The sequence below is a fragment of the Chamaea fasciata genome, unplaced genomic scaffold, assembly GCF_029207755.1.
Source record: "Chamaea fasciata isolate MVZ Bird 193981 ecotype frontalis unplaced genomic scaffold, bChaFas1.0.hap1 SCAF_7, whole genome shotgun sequence".
NCBI lineage: Eukaryota > Metazoa > Chordata > Aves > Passeriformes > Sylviidae > Chamaea > Chamaea fasciata.
Genome location: NW_027094092.1, coordinates 49585714 through 49601428, shown reverse-complemented (window position 1 = coordinate 49601428; position 15715 = coordinate 49585714). Strand labels below are relative to the sequence as shown.

Below are 15715 nucleotides of genomic sequence, written 5' to 3'. Positions count from 1 at the left end.
ATCCACACAAAGACAACTGCTGTGGTTCAGACAGTTTACATTTGGTTTGTTTGAAGAGTAAGAGAGAAAACGTCCCACTGTTCCCTACGAGCTGCTGGTGCACAGATAGTGCTCCTGATTTTAACTATCAGGATACAAAAGCTTTAGTCACTTGGTGAGTGTGTCTCTGGTCTGTGCTGTTGGAATGCTGAGGGATTGGAGGCTTTCACCATTGGGGCACAATGCAGTGCCTGGTGGATAAGAGCTCCATACATGCCACAGGCGTGCAGTTAAGCACGTTAGCTCTCTGCAAGAAAGATCACAGCCGTGTTGCTCTGTAAGCTTTGGAGGACTTACTGTACACATAAAGCAAAGCTTGAAGCAAAATAATCCAAAAGCAAGCAGAATAACATAAACAATTGCTTTTAAATCCTGTGGTAGGCATCATTTTGGCATATTTTCAATGTTTATTACACACTTAAAAAATATGTTACTGCCACAGAACTGTGTTATCATGAAGTTACATATCAACAGAAATTGTGAATAATAGCTGTGCATTTGTGGGGGCTTTTTTAATTTGAAAGTGACTCTCACTATTTGTTTATATGCCTTCTGAGGCATTTTAATGCCTTTGAAAATCTGGTCTTGGTCTTAAAATCCATTTAGTGTCTAGTCAAGGGCATAGACTCTAAAACTGAAAATTAGTGATCATAATGAGTTCTGCTTTTGTCACAGACTACAGCTCAGTGATTCAGACAGAGTGCTGTGTATGAAAGGCAAACTTTGTAAGCAAGGGACTCAGAGTCTTCCCTCCCAGCATTTCAGGAAGTAAAAATAAAGACTTTCCCTAACTTTACCATGTAGCAAATGACAGAGGGGAGAAGAAAGGGGACAGTTCTCAGATACCAAACATGACACCCTAACCCCAGTGCACAGCAGAGCAAGCCAGCTCCTGCTCAGCTTCCTAGAAGACAAAACAACACAGATCCTGAGAGGAAGGAAGCCATGTCTGGTTCCCCTTATTCAGTATGTCCTTGCCTGATTTGAGGATCAGTCATCTCATACAAGAGGTAATCAATGTTGAGGAATGTTAAATCAGTCTCAGATAATATGTCAAGTGATTGAAAATGAATATTTGTATTCCATATTACAAGTAAAAACTATTTGCTACTGGAGCAGCTGGCAAGATATGCATAAATATATAAAACACAAAATTCAGTTTGGGATGTTAACAGTAAAAGAATATTAAAATTGTGGAAGTCCAGAAAACAGAGTTAGGAATATAGAAGTATTTGCATATGTAAGTTGCAAGAGTTAGGATGATGTAGTGGTGGAAAAGAAATACTAGAAGGCATTTAATTAAAGCATTTAAGATTATGAAGGGTAGAGTCAAAAACTAGCCAGTCCATCTTTTTAACAGTGTCTCAGAACACCAGAACAACAGCAGGGTCACTTGAAGTTAATGACAGGTAAATGTAAAACAAAAGAGAGAGAATAATACTTCACACAGCATGTAATCAGCCTGTGGGATTTCTGTCATAGAGGGTCACTGAGTCAAATACTTAAGCTGAATTTTAAAAAGGGGATGGTAATTTTATGACCAAGATGATAATTTTATGAACAATGGTATTTATGTTTGCTAAAATAGGGAACATTAAAATTCACGTGATCAGGGATAAGACCATTTCCAGGAAGGAATTCATTGTACCTCCCTCACTATCCACTCTAGACTTGTCTCTCATGTCACAGCTGTTAAAGGATTATTTTCTGATGCAATCACTATTGTTTGAGACTTAAGTTAAATGTCATCTGTAGAGACGGAGATTATCCACCCTAGTGCAGAGACTTGAAAACTGGACTTTTGAGTGCACCATAAACCAGGTGTTAAAATTACACTGTTAAAATTGTCTGTAGCTTTGAGGATACCATGGACCAGATGTAGCTCAGGTTGACATCATTTGAGAAGGTCTACCACTGAAATCCATGCGGTGTAAAGAAAATTCTAAGTAGAGTCACTGTAAGAGATAGATTACTTCAAAAACTAAATACTTCAATTGAGCTAGAGGTGATTGCACATTGTGTTGCTTACTTAGAGTGCAAGAAAGAGCAATTTCCTCTGGCATAAGAAATAAAGAATGAATGTTATGAACCCCGTGATGATAGTGGACTGAATACACCACCATAAGGCATATTTTGTGAACAATAATTTGCATTTGATCTTTCTGTCTGTTGTCTTATGATCACATCAGGCTTCTTAAAATGTACTTTTCACTGCAAGAAAAATGTTTGAGAGTTGAGATGACTGATAAAGAAGTGGGGATAGTTCATTTCAGTCACCTAAACTTGATTTATCAAAAAAAATTTAAAAATAAACTTTCTTCACTTTATCTTCCATCTATGAAAGGTGTTATATTTATGCATTTTTGAAAGGGTCCTGTGAATCATTTCAAACCAGAATTTTCAGTGTGAACACTTGATTCTTGAAAAGTTATTCCTCAGAAATCCAAAGGGCATCTTAGGTTTATTTAAAGTTTATAGGTGAACTACTTAGACTGAAGGCTGCTAATGTTTAGATGTAGTTTTGAGGAAACTTACACAAAATCTAATGACAATTATGTTCAGAAACATAACTGCAAGCTGGTAATGTTACTTACAGATATGATAGGAAATAATTGGTTCCACAGAACGAACCTTCCAATATGTTTCATTAGCAGCTTTATTATAGAAACAAAATTAATTCCCATAAATAAACGTCCATTAATTTTGAATTAATGTTGCAAATATATAGCAATTATGTGAAGGAAGGTGAAGGGGAAACCTTATTAAAATAGCATGAAACATAAATAATAAAATAAATATTAATATCTTTAAATTCTCAGCTTCACAACATGGATCTTGATCTTGAGATAATAGCATTATTAATTTAATGTTTAATTGATAATAAATAAAATAATGGTGATTATAAACATGCATCTAAAAATCTGTTTCCCTACACAAAGAGTTTAGATTGTGCCTGTAATCCCTCTAATGAAAAAATAAAAGGTATAAAAATAAAATATAGCAATTAATCCAGAACATAAATCAATGGATTGCAGAGCTTTTCTTGTTCTTTCAGTACTTTCAGCCCACAAAATGTATTTATGAACAAGGTTGCAAATTCTGGGTTACCACTGAGCAATGTGATTACAAGACAGGGCTGCTGCAGTCAATGTCTTTTCAGTGTGATTTGAATCACAGAACAACTTGTCTCCAGCTGAATTTAAAATCCTAATCATAGTACTGACACTGGAAACCTGTGTCTAACATTTACACCACTCCCCCAATCAGGAAAAAGAAATGTAGTATGTAATTATATTTCCAACAAACAGAGCTCAAAAATGAGCTACAGATCGAGACTTCTTCATAATGTATTGTCAGTAAAGCAATAAGTGCAAATGCATTTGAGAAAATCACAGTTTAATCCCAAACAATTCACACAGACAAAACTCATTCAGTGAGCAATTTGTAAGGATACATTCAGTTCTGGTTTATGCTTACATGAAGCTTTTCATATACATGCAAAACCTATCATTTTTACTCTTCCCTCTTTTTTTTGTTTTTAAGCAAGTTAATTTTCTTTATTTCCACTAAACTGTTGTTACAGCCTAAGCCCTATTCTGTGTTTTACCATCTACAGATTGTACCTGTTGGGGAAAAAAGTTTCCATTTTAAGGTAAACATCATTGCCCACCCACGGATTGTGATGTTTGCTTCGGAAAGTTCTTTTTTTAAATGGAATGACCTTGCAATGATGACTGAAAATGTATAAAATAAGTTTTTCATCTCTGAGGGCCGGATTCTATTAAAGTAAGTGCAAGTGATTCCATTGACCTGTGTGAACTTTGGAAATTGTCCTAAATTGTGAAGGCTTTAATGTATGTGAGTGTGAATAGATGAAACATAAGCTGTGATACAACTGGGGTGGAGAAAGTACCTTTTGATGATCAGAGAAGTTCACTGAGCTGCAGTAAGAGTTCTAGAATGAGTTAGACAAACATCTCCCAAGAATGACATAGGTGTGACTTACTCTTCTTTGAGAGTGATGTTAATGCCCCAGCATGATCTAGGAACCAAAAGACTTCAAAGGACCATTAAAGTACGAGTCGAAGTATTTCAAAGAATTGCTTTTAAAATATCGAAACTATTAATCAAATAATACAGTGAATTAATATAAAAAGAGTCTAATGTATATATTTTATTAACAGGTACACATAGAACACAATTTTATAAACATATATTTTAAAACAAACTAGTGTCATTTACAAACTTGTCAGCATTTCTTAACCTGTTAGGAAAGATTATTTGAAGGCAGTATGTTACAGCTAAATTTTGCCCAGGTCTCAACTGTTGCATTTAAAGGCAGCACAGACCTCCTCACCCCTGCAAGTCAGAGCCTCAAAATGAACACAGGTTCAAAGCAAGGTGGATGTCAATCTGAAGCAAAGCCTTCTTATCTTTACCTAATTATAGCAAGTGGATGCACTTCATTTGTCATCCTGTCTTTGGGCTTAGATTAGGTCTAACCTTTAGCCTGAGTTTTACATTGTGTGGTTACCTAAACGAGTCTGCTCTTGGTCTGTGGTCAGTTCTAGCTGTGCAGGTGAAAAGTCAAATCTTTCTGCAGTCTCTTGTCCATGACCATTTTCTTTAACTCATCTTGTTTTGACATTTTTTTTTTTGCCTTAGCATAAAAGTTGAAGTTATACAGTATCTTAAGACCTACTGAAGATCTACAGAAGGCACTTCCCCACATTCCCTCAATAATTCCCTACATACCTTTCCTGATTTCAAGGTTAAGAGCAGACTTCTCCTGACTTACACACACCTGAAGTAACAGCATTTCGGTCTGTGACTGGGGTCCCAGAATGGTGTTGAATGATATCTCACATCCCATCTTTTTCTGTGATTGAATAAATCATATTACAGATAAAATTAATCTGATACATGAAATTAAAATGCAGGAAATTGTGAAATCCAAACTTCTGTTCTACTCATTAGATCTGCCTTCTGGTGACACTTCTGAAAATCAGAGTGCAGACACTGAGAATACATGAAGGTTTAAAGTCAGTAAGAATCAGCCACCAATCATGTTAGCTGCTGGAAAAATGCCAGCCTGCAGCCTGCTTTTGAATGTGTGTTAGTCTAGTATCATTCAGTTCGAAAGACATTGACCATCACAAAGGGATTTAGGACCGAGTCCTGCCAACACTCATTCTGGTGTTCAGTGGCAGGTAATCCCACAGACTTAGTGTGATTGTCATTCTGCCATTAATCCAAGCATAAATGTTTGAAGGATCAGACCATTAGATAATAAAGAGGTGCTGTGGATTCCCTGAACCATTCTGATATATATGTCCCTGAGTTAACTAGTTAGCACCAGTAGAGACATCATCACCTATGCACTTTATTGTGTTTAGCACCATTTAAAAAAATATTTTCTTGCCAAAAGCAAGGCAAATAAAGTAAATATACATATCATCCAGTTTATTTCAATACTGGATTTCAATTCTTTGTCTTTATCTGAACATTTACCATAAAACTTTAAGATATCTTTGTAGGGCCCCAGAAACTCTCTCTCTTCACAGTTCATGTACTAGTAATATTTTACTTAGCTGCCTTTAAATGACAAACTTCTGTCTCAGGTAAAATGAGGTTGTTTTGTATTTGTTTTTCTTGGCTATGCATTTCAATATTGCATTTTTTTAATAAAGGTACTAAGTATCGTTCCCTCAAATAGCCTCCTTTCAGAAAGTACAGAGAATGTTAATGCTTCTTAAATTTAAGACAGGCCTTGAAATTTTAATTCTTGTATTCTTTATCCCATAAATTATTTTACTGGTGTTCTATTGAGTACTGTTGCACTCTTGAAGAGAGAAACACTTCGTCTTCAAGCAATAGTTCTTCCAAAATAGCCAATACCTCTCTGGTAAGAAGTTCCCCAGAAGCAAGCCAAATAATTTGGACATGACATAGTAGAGCTGTGTTAGAAGAACACCTTGCTGCCCACACTTCTGTCTGTTGTCCTGTGGCAATGGAGTTCCTTCCACTCTCTCTCTTAATCCTTGTTAAGATCTCTCACTTAATCCTTGGTATAATGTAAAAAAATACTGTTTAAAAAATCAGTAAAACATTAATTTAGTGCTGTGTTAGATTTTTTTGTGGCATATACATATACATATACATATACATATACATATACATATACATATACATATACATATATTTATGTTTATATATAAAAATCACAAATAATCTTAAAAAATCAAGGAGAGTCTTCCCATAAAAAAAAAGCCCAGGAGCCTAAGGAAGAACTGTCAATCTTGCTGATTATTCAGCATAGCTCCAAAGCAGATAATCACAGTTTCAAGCCACACTGATGCATGATGTTCACTCACTGAGGTGAATATGATGGCTATATAGAATAGTAGGTTCCTCAGTAGGATCTGCATTCCTGTGGGGATATTAACATTTGGAATTGCATTGAAAGTCATTCTGTAGCTCTCAAGGGCATATGTCTGAACTTGTATGGAAGATCTCATCCTTGCATTTTTCCAGTGATTGATGAGCACAGAGTAATGAAAATCACAATATTTTTTTTTATTGGCAGCCACTATACTGGCAAAATTTTATACTACAAGCTCTTCCCATGAGGTGGCATGCATTCCACCCTCATTTGAATATGGTCAGATTGTTATGAGAGGTTAAAACTTCCTCTTTTAATGGAAATGTTTTTTGCTGTGTTTACTCTAATTAAGAGCCAAAGCTGAATGGCTCCTTGACAATGCCTTGAACTCTTTTTTTTTTTTTTTTTTGTACTGAAGATGATAGTTAAACTTATCTGCTCTGCACTTTAGATGAATAGATGAGAGAAAATGATAATGTGCTAACTGCTGACATCACTTACTATTTCAGTTCCAGGTTTCGTTAACCTTTGTGTGCCAGCAGTCCAGAGAACACACTGATGGGAAATTGAATCTCAGGCAGCTTTTCTGTTCTTTCCTTTTCTTTTTCTTTTGCTCTAAATAACAAAATTAGTACATTATTATTATATGCAAAAAATGGCAACATATTTTGACTTTATGCAGAAAAATTATGGCTAAGAATTGTGATGGTGTTCATTCATTGTCAGTAAGAGTATTAAACCTAGCGTGTGGCTGGATTTTCTTTTTTCTTTCTTTTTTTTTTTCTTTTTTTTTTTCTTTTATGGCATGTTCTAGCTCATTCCAGAAAGGGTTCTACTGATTCAGTGCAGTTACTCATAAATACTACATGTCAATTAGAACAGAAAAAAAAATAACCAATAAAATTAAGATACTAATGGAGGTACAAAAAAGGAAGACAAGAGACAGACCCCTACAGGGGTATTTGTGAAATATTTGCCTTTTTTCTTCACCAAAATTTTATATAGGGACATGTTGACCTTTGCACCCAACCCCACAAAGGACTAGATTTTCACAAACAATCAGCTGAGTATGAATTCCATGTACCTTGAATGAATGGTCAAAACTATGTAGAATCAAGACATCTGAAAATAAACAAGAAACACAGATTAAGTCAGTACTACATCCAAGTGCTATATCATTGTCACTATTCATGTACTGCTAAATGCAATGTATTCAACTGTCCTCAGAAAGATATTGATTACTAAGATGCTCAGAGCTAGAAAGATATTTGACTATTCATCTTATTGCCTCTTTATCATGGATATTTTCTGTTAGACTTTGCAGCAACATCTCTGAAACCAAAATGCTGCAAGATGCTGAGGATACACAGGAGAATCTGCGAATCTTGTAATAAGAATTGGGAAGAGAAGATAGGATCTACCTAACCATATCTATTTATCTATAATTCTTGCAATAAGTCTCATAGAAAATATTTTAAGCACTGACTAAAAGTATATGGACATCCAAGCAAGTTACTCCTGCCCGTAATAAGTAGACTTATTATGCATAGGCTGTACCTGCTTGTTTAAGTGCAGGACCTTTGTTTAATAATACTTAGCTGAACTTCCATTTTTCGATGCCAAGATAAAATCTAAAACAACTTGAGAACACATGAGTTCTGCTACAGCAGGCTAGATCATAAGAAATGCAATGGGCCAACATCCATGTCTGAGGAAAACCATTTTAAATAAAGCAGGTTTCTTGTTTACATGCTCCTCAGAAAAAGCAGTAATGGCAGTGCAAATCTCTGGTTTGTCATAGGACACTCTTTGACCAGGAAGATTGGTAGAACAGGACAGAGATACCAGCTGAGAGTTTTTAGGTTTTTAATCGGTGAACAAAGGACACCCATTTCCGATTCAGTGCCTTTCACAGGCACTAACCACATTAAAATAATGTGGAGCAATGCTTACTATTGAAATCCTATCATTCAATATATCAGAGGAATACGTTCTCTTTTCAGGATTTTAGTTTATATCCTGGCAGCTGAGAAAATGTGATTCCTTTGACTGATGGCTTGTTGCATTTGTGTGCATATTTAATCAACAATAGACTCAACATATAAACAGTCTATATCTCTATGGAGTCAGAGTCAGCCATACTCTGCTGTCAACTAAACCAGAGTAATTCAAGAATAAATGCCACTGAAATCAGCGGAGTTTCTCTAGATTTACAGTGGGGTAGCATGGAACAAAATCTGTTCCCTTTCTTTAGCTGTTGAAATACAGCCACAGTATACACCAATAATGACCCCAAATTAAAATCCCAGATCTTTAAGTACATTTGAATTTCCTACATCTGCATTTTGACTTCAAATAATTTAAAAAGAGGAAAGGACTGAATTATAGTTTAAGTTAAAGCTTCAGAATGATTCTAATAATCTAATTAATGGGAGGGCAGAGGGAGATTATGATTTGAGTTTCCATGGTACAGACAGCACAAGCCCCAGTTGCTCTATCTTCTCTTTTGGGGGAAACAGATCCTCATAACTCCCTGACTCCTCAAGGACAAACCAGGTGCAGGAATTGAAACGTCCACTCCCTTCATTTCCCCTCCACCTAGGAGGGGTTATCTTTGTCCATAAAAAGGATGAAGGCTGACCCTGAAATGGGGCAACTTGGGCCGATCATTTATTTATTTTAAAAGTAAACTTCAGCTGGGTTTTGTAGCATTTTCCTATGAAACTCAAAGTGCACTAAGCATTTCGTAGTTCCGCTTCGGTACATGTTTTCCTAGTTCAGTGAAGGCTGATTCAATAAATGACTTTTATTCATTCCCAAGATTCTAACTTAGCTATTCAATAAGGGCTTTAATGAAATGTTTTCATTGTAACAAATAAATAAAAAAAAAAAGTAATGGGCATTGAGATATAAAAACCCATTTTCCATAATAAGGTCATTCAAATAAATCTGGCATGAAAGAAAGCAAGTACTCTGTGAAGTCCCAACAGGAACCTAAGTGGAGAGTTGGAATTTACAGAATGGGTCTACATTTCAGACTGAAGTGCAAGGTCTTTCCTCACTTCACCCAAGCAGAGAATGTTAGGAATTGTTTACATATTTTCCAGATCTTATTTCTGGTTACAGCGAGAGTTTCAATTATTAAGGCATCATCTGAACACAAAAACATGCTTTAATGGATGGACTGAGCTACTTAAGATGTTGCAAAATTAACCCTCTATAGGAAAGTCTGAACATCTTTGAAATACTAGCTCAGACATGACACAATTTTCTCTCTGGAAACCAGCCTTTCCTGCCCTTTTCTGACCCTGTAACAGCCTCTCATTCAGAGCAGAAACATAGGTTTATATAAATGTGTGAAAAAGTCATGTGGCAATGCTTAGTTTTAGGACAGCAGGTTGGCATATTTTTTTACCCAGTCTGTGGTATAGATCTCATTTGCACTGTTTTAAAAAGTCTTTGACATGGACCGACATTGAGAAGACTGCACCAGAAAATATTTCTGAGTGTTCTATTGTCTCTTTATCATAATATGAACTCAAGAAATTGTGCACAAGACTCAGACTTGACACTACATTTAGATAGGGACAGAAAAAAGAACTCTCTCCTGGCTTGAGAAGAGAGGGTCCACAATTAATTTTCCTATAACTACTCCAGCTGTGATTTATTTACATCTTTCTGGAATCAGGTTAGTACTTCATACAATATGCAAGCTATGGGCCCTTAAGTGAAAAGGATTTTTACGCTCCCCCTATGCCTGATCAGAGTTTAAACAGAATCTGTCACTTTATCTTTGTTACTGTCTGAATTATGCCCTTGGCTTAAACATTCCAGAATGGAAAATCAGTGCATGTCATATTTTTCCAAGGACTGGATGAATTTAATGAGTGTCCTCAATGCTTTCTTCCCATTGTGTCTTTAGCTTTCTAGGCTGGCACTCCAAACTACTGCAGCAAGTGCTGCAGGAATTGAAAGCCTATTCCTCTACATTCTGATTCCCCTCTGAATCTAGATACAAACAATTAATGGTGAATAGATGCGTAGAGTATTGTTGTAGGGTACAGCATTTTACCATGTTTATGCCTTCAATGTGCTTACAGTGGATAATGATCACAAGCTATATGTCAAAAGCATCTTTACCAATGAATTCAAAGCAAGTCTGCCATGTGCTGCTATCGAGTTACTTCATCTTTCAGAAGTGAAGGAGAGATCAAATATTCAAAGGTTGGAAGGTCCTAACCTTCTAGTCCTTGTCCTGACTGGCTACACATTTGTACTGGCTATACAAGTAGGACCTGACAACTTAGAGAAAAGTGAAATAGGTAAAATAGAATTCTCAGTCCTCCTTTTTGTGATGCACTGCATTGTACCCATCTTTTCTGATGAAGGTATCTGTCCTTGTTCCAGACTGTTTTTCCAACTGACTAAGACACCTTAACCTTCCCCAGATCAGCTCATCACAACCACTGGAAAACTGCATTTCGATTCCTGCTTTGTCAGTACTGTATGTTGCAGTCATTTCATCATCAGTTATGTCTTGAATGCCCATAAACTGCTGGTTATAATGCTGTGATTGTATTCCAAGAGTAGACAGATCTGTGTTGATCACACACAGAACAGTGTTACTCCACCCACATATGCAGGAAGAGGGGTCACACTAAAGTGCAGGGACTATTCACTTACTGTGGTAAAAATCTTACTGTTCTATTAAATGCTGCTTAGATAGATATTTTCCTAAGGCAAGTTACACCTCTTTTTTTTTCCCCTCCATTTTATTAATATAGGGATTCTCTATTTGAGGAAACTAGACAAAAGATTAGTCAGCATAGTCCACATTTCTCATATATCCAGGGTGATGTTGGCAAGGCAAATGGAGTGGAATTGATAAAAGTTTTGTAAAGATGTCAGCTGGAAAAAGGTGGCATTGCTTAGGAAGATATGTAATACTCAGTTCACTTCCCTTTCAGAGAAAGACAACAACTCAGAATTTCTCAGAAGTACAAAACCAAGGGCCATTTCTCAGGTAGGTGAAGCATTTCTTAATGTTAAAGTCTATTTTCCTTATGCATAATGAATGCCATTAAATTCTTCTTTCTTCAGTATAACATAATCATCCTTCAATATTCTAGCAGGAAATCTCATTGACAAGTTCCCTGAAATTCTCTAATGCCTTTTTTAACAGATTTTTTATTTGCAGCAACAGAAATCCAGCACACTGAGACACTCTGGCTTTCATTCAGTTAGGCCTTTGCCAGCATCATTCTTAGTGCACAGTGTGTGCCAGTTCTCTTCTACTCCTTGGCTGATTTACTTTCTTGCCTGAATAGGCTTATCACCTGCAAAATATAATACCTCTGCCTTCTCTCCCTTCTTTATTAGCCCTAGTAAATAATAACATTCCAGTACCCCTGGGAGCTTAATTTTTTAGGATCTATTTCTCTGTAGCAGTAATGTTTGTATTGACATTTCTTCTCCATATGTCCAGGTAGGTTTTCCTTTCGTTTGGAGGTTTTTGTTTGTCTTTTTGTTTTGAGACCAAGAAGAACAAAACACATAGATTATGTCAGGATTGGTCGTGCTGTCAACACTCTGGTCTCCTCATCTCCACCACTTTATCCTCCTTTCACTGCCTTCCAGCAAAAGTTACAGTCTGATTACTCCTCCCCTCAAAATGTTTTAATTGATTGCCAAGAACTCTGTGCATGGTTTCTTCAAGGTTGGTTATTCCCTGAACTAACTAAAAATACTGCCAGCATTCATACCCTCTGACTCACCTCTGACTCACCTCTGGATCCCAGCTGTTGTGATGGTTCTGGATTGTGATTACATTTGGCATACTACCAAATAATTCTGTGGGTTGCTTGTAGCTTGCACTACTATGTGCAGAGAGTCCAGAAGATACTACTTCTGTAGCTCTAAAAGGATTCAAAAGCAGAAAAGAAATATCCAAATCAAAGGATATGGTCTGAGAGTAAGGAGTCCCAACTTCCACTGATCTAGGCGATTAAAGAGAGGAGGGTCTTGGAGTATCTCTGAAAGGAGGCAGATCACTACCTAAAACTGTTGTTCACTGGCACCAAAGCCTTTGTTATGAGTGCCAACAGTCTGCACAGGACTAGAGGTCCTATTGCAAAGGACTGAATTCCATCTAAACGCCTGCTGCTCCTCCTACAGCCTCTTTTTCGCTTGTGACTCACTCAAAAGCATTCAGGTCTCTTCACTCACCTGCACAGTGAATACATACATGTAATATAGCCAAATATTTACATGCCATTCAGTCTGGTCCTCAGATTTTAAAATTGTCCATCATTTCCTCTACCCGTGCACCCATTATTCTGAGATCAATGCCTGACCTCTGATTTTAAGGTCAGAAAGAGCTTTTAGATCATCCCATCTGACCTCACTGATGATTCAGAATTTATAATTTCATTCAGTTTTCCCTGTATGTGAAAGCATAATGCACATTCTTTTGTAACTGCTGTGCATAACATGCAGCACTGTGTAATTTAATAAATAATAATAAAGCACATCCAAATGGCAACTCTGTATAAAAGAAGGATGAATTCACCTTTTTATATTTTTGGCCAACTGAGAATTTTGGGCATTTGCCGGAAAGTTTAGTGCAAGCTTTGAAATTTGGAAAGCATACTTCTTTGTTAAGAAATTCTCCATTTCTCATCATGAGCTTCTCAGAAACCATTAACATTTTTTATTTAAAGTAATAAGCTCAGAAGAAGGGGATATAGACATGAGATAATAGCCTTTGTGAAATCACTAGGTGTGCTGAGGTGAATCCATGGGTACTCAACATAATGACAGGATCATCAGCTAATGCCTACTTTTATAGAGTTTTAATATTCTAATCACTTTTCCAAGAAATAATCTTTATATTTAAAGGTATAAGGACAGTCTTAGAGCCAAAAATGTTAAAATAATATTATGTTACCCTACGAGTCTTGTAGACAATTAGTTTTAATAGAATGTAATACACCAATCTGATTCTCTAAGACAGTGAGGTTTTCAGCTAAAAGAATTACAGAGGCTATGCCTGCTCATTATGTTTCAGCTCTAAGCCAATTCAGCTTCTCTTCCTCAGAGTCCTCAGGCTCCTCTGCTTGGTGTCTTGATGTGAATGACAAGGGGGACCAATGGTCCCTTGTGGCTGGCATTATGATTAAGCGCCTCCTGTGGCTGAGTTTCCAGCATGACTGTGGAAGTCAGGACACATGCATTTGACTCCAGACTCTCACATTTCATTCTTATACAGAAATCCCTATTCCTATCAATCTAAAAGACAGATATAAAGCCATGACTGAATGCCAGAAGTCTTCAGGAAGTGATGATTGTGCAAGTTTGAGACCCTTACCAATGCAAATATCTGTACAATGTTCTTAGCCTAAAATGAAAATGTTAAAATAATAATTTCTTCAGGCACTGCTAGCTTCTTGTAAGGAGGAGATAGCAAAATCTTACTGTGGAAACAAAAAAGCAGAGTTGGACAATCCCAATATATAACCACATACTGCAGACATTACTGTGTTGGAGCAAATCCCCACTTTGTCAGCCATTTACTCCTTGCAGGTGTGAGTTCACAGTTTCTGACAGGTAATACTAAACTCATGAAATTACTAGTGAGGCTGCAACCGTCTAGAAAGTATCTAATAAATACAATTGTTAAAAAGAATGAGATACTTCAGAATAAGCAGGCAAATGTCTCTCATCATTTTTCTGATCCAAAGTTCATATTTGTTTTCAAGCAAGAAAGTTCCTTGCATCTGAGATGACTGTTTATGACAACACAAGGGAACACGACCAAATAAGAGGAGTTTATTAACTCTACTCTATAACAAACCTACAAATTCATTTTACACATGTGCTTTCAGATATGATTAAATAGGAGCCATGGGGTTATATTCTGATTATGTCTGGCTGAAAATTCAAACACTTTAGGTATAATAATGAGGATTTTACTTCTCCACTTATGAAGCTACTGAGATCCAAGTCTCCCTGTATTAAAGTAAGCAAGAAACATAATGTTACTCAAGTTACTTTTTCCACTTGAATAGGCAATGTGATTTTGTATTCCTAAGCCACAAGAATAAAATCTGGAAGCTAAAAGTAACCAACAATACATACTGGGATGCCAATGAGCCATAAAGGCTATATATAGATTTATATAGCAGATAAATATTATGCTGTCATTAGACAGCAACAAGGGTTTGATATTTGGATCCTCTGTAAGATTTCTGTAGAACATTACTCTCCAGCAGAGAGTACAAAAGCCTCTTCCAGAAGAGAGCAAATCAAGAGATAGCATTCAACAACCAGGCAGCCAAATCAACCACACGTTTCAATGCCAACCTCAGATGGGATTCATTGAGAAGTTTACTATGTAAAAGGACCAAGAAAATTGTCTTGATCCTTTCTGTCACTCCCTGGTAAACCCAAGAGACAGCAGTATCATCAGTTCTTGTCATACCTGGCATGGTGTTTACGTCAGGTGCTTGGGAGAAGTCATCTCAATATCTTCAGTATTTCTGCACTCTCTCCAGCTTCAGTTCATGGTGGCTTCCTATTATAGAATTAGAGACTGTCTTAAACAATGAATTCTTCTTTGGGGCTTTTTTATTTTTCCTTTTATGGCAATTTGCTGTGGGATTTCCCATTTTTCCTTATGGTTAAATTAGGCAGATATGAAGAGACTATTTTTGTTTTCCATAATCCAAGAGGGGCTAAGAAAGCTCATCACAGTAAGGGGCAAATCACTTAGTCCATCTATTTTCCTTCTATGAAAGTGAGCTCAAACCAGACTAACTTTCCCTTTAAGTTTTTTGTCCTTCCTGTTACCTAAATTACTCTTTCTGACATGCAAACAAGATCAAAACAAATAAAATATCCTTTCCATCACAACTTATTTCCCTGCAAATACTGAGTTCTTTGTTTACAATATGTTGGCCAAAACTGTATTATTGAAATTTCTTCCAGACATCAAACTATATCTCTGTACAACCTTTGCTTCCAGACGGTGTATAGACATCCTAATAGTCATCTGTTTGTACTTAATTTTCATCCATAGTGATAAAGATGCTGATATCACAGGCTTTAAGTTCGCTGGTGGCTAAATTTTGCAGGTTACCTTGTGTCTGTTGTCGAACCTATCTGCCTCCTAATGCTCTCTCTCTCAATAAATGTTCAGTTTGTGACTATTGCATAATACCTTAGCCACGTTTTATTTTGAGATGCAGTTTCTGGGCTGGTTTCCATAGGATGTGGAAGCTTTGCAGAAGCTCTGCC

At 36.6% G+C, this 15715-nt stretch overlaps 1 long non-coding RNA gene across 1 annotated transcript; it reads right to left on the bottom strand.

The window, feature by feature from the left end:
- Positions 1–4218: 4218 nt before the first annotated feature.
- Positions 4219–15203, bottom strand: LOC136292699 (uncharacterized). The gene is made up of 5 exons (XR_010721940.1): positions 14901–15203; positions 12196–12336; positions 7506–7543; positions 6923–7036; positions 4219–6125 (listed from the first exon to the last, which is right to left on the bottom strand). It is a non-coding gene; the product is annotated as an uncharacterized lncRNA (long non-coding RNA).
- Between the last annotated feature and the right edge of the window lie 512 nt (positions 15204–15715).